The 5600-nt window shown below is 44.3% G+C and overlaps 1 long non-coding RNA gene across 1 annotated transcript; it reads left to right on the top strand.

The window, feature by feature from the left end:
- Nucleotides 1-452: 452 nt before the first annotated feature.
- LOC128346567 (uncharacterized) lies at nt 453-2804 on the top strand. Its single transcript, XR_008317051.1, has 2 exons — nt 453-569; nt 1788-2804. It is a non-coding gene; the product is annotated as an uncharacterized LOC128346567 (long non-coding RNA).
- Nucleotides 2805-5600: the final 2796 nt, after the last annotated feature.

The raw sequence follows: 5600 nt of genomic DNA, 5'->3' as shown, positions 1-5600 counted from the left end.
TCTCACGACTTGTAAGCTTGTGCACCATAGGAACCTCTGGTTCTGGCTAACTGACTTTGCTGCCATTGTGCAAACTCACCCTATGTGAGAGCCCTGCAAGGGCAGAGCTACTGAAACAAACCAAGATTATTTATTTTATTATTTATTTTTTACATTTGATATCCCACTCTTCCTCCAAGGAGCCCAGAGCGGTGTACTATATACTTAGGTTTCTCTTCACAACAACCCTGTGAAGTAGGTTAGGCTGAGAGATAAGTCAAATTCAAATAAAGAAAAACCATGGTTTGTTGACTAGCCCAGTCTAGCTTCCTTTGGACCTAACTTGAAACTGTGGGTTCAATGGATCCACAGTTTGCGTCCAGTCCCCTGACACACTTCCAGACAATCACAATCTGCAGACTGGGAGACTGCAAAGGGGGAGGGACTGGGCTGTGTGGGCTTCCTCCATCGAAGGAAGGACAGCTGTGGCAGCCAATGGCTTTGGAGAGAGGGAGGAGCTTCCTACCATTAACTCCAGTTTGTGCAGCTTGCACAAACCGGACACCACATACCTACAGACCATTGGTTTGGTAAGTATACTTTACTTCTAACCGAGAGTTCATTCCGAGGTTTGGGGGAGGAATCAGATTTGGGTCTAGGAACTGTGGTCCCGATAATTCGGACATCACCGGGGGTAAGGGGGTGGGGGCGAACCTGAGGTGAGTTTACCTCAGGTTTGCCCTGGCATCCGAAGGCAGTTGTTCAGATGTATGAATTAACCACAGTTAGATTAATTAAACCAGGGTTCTGCCATTGTAATGTCTGAACTTGCCTAGTAGCTTGCTTAAGGCCATCCAGTGAATTTGTGGCTGAAGTGACATTTGAACTGGTGACCACCTAGAGTACAGCTCATTCTTTCAGCTAGACCAGGTCATATGAAAACAATAAACAAATGCATAGATGAATGCTGATCTATCTATCTATCTATCTATCTATCTATCTATCTATCTATCTATCTAATATAAACATGTTCTGCACAATGTTTTCTTCATGATTTCTCTTTTGGTCTTTGCTCTACTCTTTGGCAATCAACTAGTGCTTCCATTACCATAGTAACCACAGGAACATGTGTGGTACAGTATGTGTGCAGCATCTTTTAACAAGGTGCAGAGCACCATGGGAACTGAATTGTTAACTTCTTTAGATACGGCAGATGATAACAACAGAATCAGATTTTAATGACCCACTTGAGCAAACAAGAAAATTTGCAGTGTTAAGAGGATATGCATGACTATGTGGTATTGTGGAGATCACTCATAACACAATATGATCTCCTTTATTATATAGACTGGATATTGATATAAATATAAATATAAATATAAATATAAATATAAATATAAATATAGATAGATAGATAGATAGATAGATAGATAGATAGATAGATAGATAGATAGATAGTTTGTGGTCATGAATGCTGGCTGGTCATTGTTAGGCTGAGAGTTCAGGAAACCAGCTGATGGTTTTTTAAGACTGAGAGGAGCATGGGAGATTTCCCTAGAAGACTGAGGAAGGCATCAAATTCTGGTAAAATGGCATGAATCTAACTCTACATGATCGGAAGGGCAGAGCTAAGCTGTTGTGTGACTGAAAATAACAACAACAAAAACTCTCCCCAAAGTGCTATTTGAAGCAAATAGCCATTTCAGGGGCAAATACTGTCTCAAGATCATGAACAGGTGTATCACTATGTGAGAGGTGTCTGTGGGGGCAGATCAAACAACATTAACTATATGGATTGTCTTGTACAGTATGGAGAATCTCCACACCAACACTGATGGCCACCGGGAATGTTCTTCACTGGACTGGAAACTCTGCACAGAATCAGAGCAATCTATGAGATGAGCAACTTTCAAATGTTACAGCTCTCTCCTGGAACATGAGTAATGCCATAGATTTCAATGGACCATATGTATGCTTGAAGATCTATGTATTTATGCTCTATGTTTAGAATATATATTGTTACATGCACTCCCCCACTTTCCAATGAGAAAAAGTCAGGAAGGAAAAAGGTTAGGGAGAGGAGAGCTGGTCTTCTGGAAGCAAGCATGACTTGTCCCCTTAGCTAAGCAGTGTCTGCCCTGGTTGCATATGAATGGGAGACTAGAAGTGTGAGCACTGTAAGATATTCCCCCCAGGAGCCACTCTGGGAAGAGCAGCAGGTTTCAAAGTTCTCTTCCTGGCTTCTCCGAGATAGGGCTGAGAGAGATTTCTGCCTGAAACCTTAAGAAAGCCGCTGCCAGTCTGTGAAGACAATACTGAGCTAGATAGATCAATGGTCTGACTCAGTATATGGCAGCTTCTTATGTTCCTGTGTTTTTATGTTCCCATGCACCATGGTCCTGCTCTGGATTGGGCCCTCCACAATTCTTTTGTTGAAAAAAGAAACTACACCTCTTAATAACACATTTTACATACTGTGTGTTGTTTGCCCCTAAGAGGATAGGGAATTAATGCAGGGAAGACAGAACATAAATACATGAAACCTAGAATATCATTGTATTAGGTATTAATTAGAGAGCCAGCGTGGTGTGGTGGTTAGAGTGCTGGACTAGGACCGGGGAGACCTGAGTTCAAATCCCCATTCAGCCATGAAACTAGCTGGGTGACTCTGGGCCAGTCACTTCTCTCTCAGCCTAACCTACTTCACAGGGTTGTTGTGAAAGAGAAACTCAAGTATGTAGTATACCGCTCTGGGCTCCTTGGAAGAAGAGCAGGATATAAATGTAATAAATAAATAAATACATAAAAATAATAAAAAAAAATTTTTTAAAGCCAAGGGCCTACTATTTGTCAGTTATTTCAGTATCTTTTCACATGGGTCAGAACAATAGAAGATGGGGAGCATGATTATTATACGGCATTATTAGACAACCAAAGATTCTGCCAGTAGGGCTCAGGCGCCTTACTCCCTGCATGACTACAGCCGTTTCCAGGAAGAGGGAATGTTCAGGCTAGGGATGTGCATGAAAGGTTTTGGTGCCTCTGTTTCGAGGAGCCGAAATGTTTTGAGCGGCCCCAGCTTGGTAGGGGTGAGTGGTCGTTTTAACAGGTCAGAGGCAGGTCTGGCCTGCCCCTCTGTTGTTCCTCTGCTACCTCCCACTGCTCCAGCGCGGCACTGTCCTTATTAAGCAGCCCCACTGTCTGTTCTTAAAAGCCACGCTGGGGCTGCTTCTTACATGGGAACAGGAAGTTTCCTGTTCCCAACAGCCTGTGGCAGCATTGGTCCAGAAATGGCGTCTGAGCATGTGCGGACTCCATCTTGAGTGGTCAGCAGCCCCAGCGTAGCTTTTAAGAACAGAAAGTGGTGCTGCTTAAGACAGACAGTGCCATACCGTGATGGCGGGAGGTGGCGGTGGAGCAATGGAAGGGCAGGTAAGACCTTCCTCTGACCTGTTAAAGTGACCGTTCTCTGCCCCAACAGATGTGCACAAAATTCTTTGTGTACAGCCCTAGATCAGGCTGCTTCCAGTTGCTCTATAGTGCCCCCTCCCCACAATGGCTAGAAGTGGCACTGCAGCAGTTCCCAGGTGACCTAGGAACCAATAGTGGCCTGACTGGCCCCATAAAAGTTGCTCCAGGGTTGGTTCCTTAATCTGAGCAATGTCATTTGACAGAGCAACAGCACATCCTTGCCTTGCCCTGCTCTGTCCCACCTCATCCTGACTCTGCTTATTTTTGTTGGTACTCCACAGCAGCCGAGCTCTGATTTCTGTCTTTAGCCCTGATCTACACAACCCAGCACTTGACCCATGATCTTGACTATGTATGCTATCTCCAGCCCCTTTGAACTATATTTGCCTGCTCTGCAATCTTAGCTTCAGCCTAGCTCAGAACCAGGTCAAGCTCTGACAATTGCATCTTAGTGAGCAATTGGGTAGAATCCTGCCTGCAGGCTTTCCTTTATATCCCACAAGTGAAGGGGTTGGAGACTTTTTAAATAAAAGCTCAAAATTCAGGGAGAGGCCTCTGGAGATCCTGGGGCGCGGAGGCAGACTCCAGAAATCCCTCTGAGGCTACCGTCTTATGCAGACATACTGTAAGAGCTAAGCTGAGCTTTGGAGCTTGCTAGGCCAACATCTGCCTTCCGTGGGAGCTGTCCCAGGTCCTGAGGACCTGGATTGTCTTCCATTAATATGCTAGTAGCTTCCCGCTGGACAAGAACAGGTTTTTTCCAGGCCTTGCTTAGTGCCCCATAGAAACAGGACCATGAGAGGTTTTCATATATTTTGGCCCCCACATGGATCTGCCACCATAAGGAATTGTTTTCAACAGCCATCACATGATGTCCATAACAGTTGTATCCGCTCTTAGTGGGCCGCCTTGAGAACCTGTGCATTAATTACCATTAAAGGTAAAGTGTGCCGTCAAGTTGATTTCAATTCCTGGTGCCCACAGAGCCCTATGGTTTTCTTTTGGTAGAATACAGGAGGGGTTTACCATTGTCTTTGCCCTCAGAATATGAGATGATGCCTTTCAGCATCTTTCTATATCGCTGCTGCCCGATATAGTACCAGCGGGGAATGGGATTCGAACCAGCAACCTTCTGCTTGTTAGTCAAGCATTTCCTCCCTGCACCACTTAAGGTGGGTTAACTACCATTACAAAGCTTGGAATATAAAGTTCGCCAATCACTTTGAAGGCAACATGTCCAGATCCTAGCCTTAGAAAGGCTGTTTACTTAAATAGATTTGTGACTTAGCTCCAAAAGAATAGAATCTTTCTTGGAAGGCATTTCTGCCTCCCTCCCATCACTGTCCTTTCTTAGATGGATGACTTGAATTACATCATGCTAACTCCTGTCTTACTGACTGGTGCTTGGCTAGACCTTTTGAACTATGCAATAGAGAAATGTAAAACTGCAGCATCCCACTCGGCCTGTAAATAAATCTTGCATCTTTTATTTAATCTTGCCCAGTTTCTGGAGGTAGATTAGGGAAGGTCTGTCCCCATGGGGCAGCTCACATTGATACTGAGACGTGAGATTGGAACCATGCAGGGTCATGCTGAGGACAAAAACAATACCAGCATGCTGGGACTGTGATTCTCATGGATTAAACTTCAAATGAGCTATTCCCTTCAATTATTGCTGAGTGGGAAATGGCTACAGCTTGTTCTTACATCTGAGAACAAGGTCTCATTTTGGGGAGGCCTGAGCAGTGACATTTACTGTCTTGAAATGATTCCCCCCCCCGACCTTTGCTTGCTTCTTGGACAAACAGATATTATTAGGAAAAATGTGTTAAACATGCTTGTCATTGTCAGTGGGCGACATCCAGACTAACACTGCCTTCATGTTAGCAAGTGCATGCAATTATTTTCCCTGAGCTTCTCTTCCCTCTCTTGTTCCCAGTGTATGTTCATGAGAGTTCCCAGCCCTCACAGTTATATTTTCAGGGGGCATCTGGGGCAGCAGAGGGAAAAGGGGGCTTCGGGGGAAGAACTGTGTGCTGCAACCTTCTAATGCTCAATGCTTTTAATTGTGATTCTATTATTGTGGTTTTTACTTTGTTGTTAAAAGGTTTCAAGAAAAGGCAGTATAGAAAAGCAAGCAAGCAAACAAA

This window comes from Hemicordylus capensis, chromosome 2, assembly GCF_027244095.1.
Source record: "Hemicordylus capensis ecotype Gifberg chromosome 2, rHemCap1.1.pri, whole genome shotgun sequence".
Taxonomy (NCBI): domain Eukaryota; kingdom Metazoa; phylum Chordata; class Lepidosauria; order Squamata; family Cordylidae; genus Hemicordylus; species Hemicordylus capensis.
Note: the sequence above shows the minus strand (reverse complement) of the source record. Positions and strands in the feature narration are given on the sequence as shown.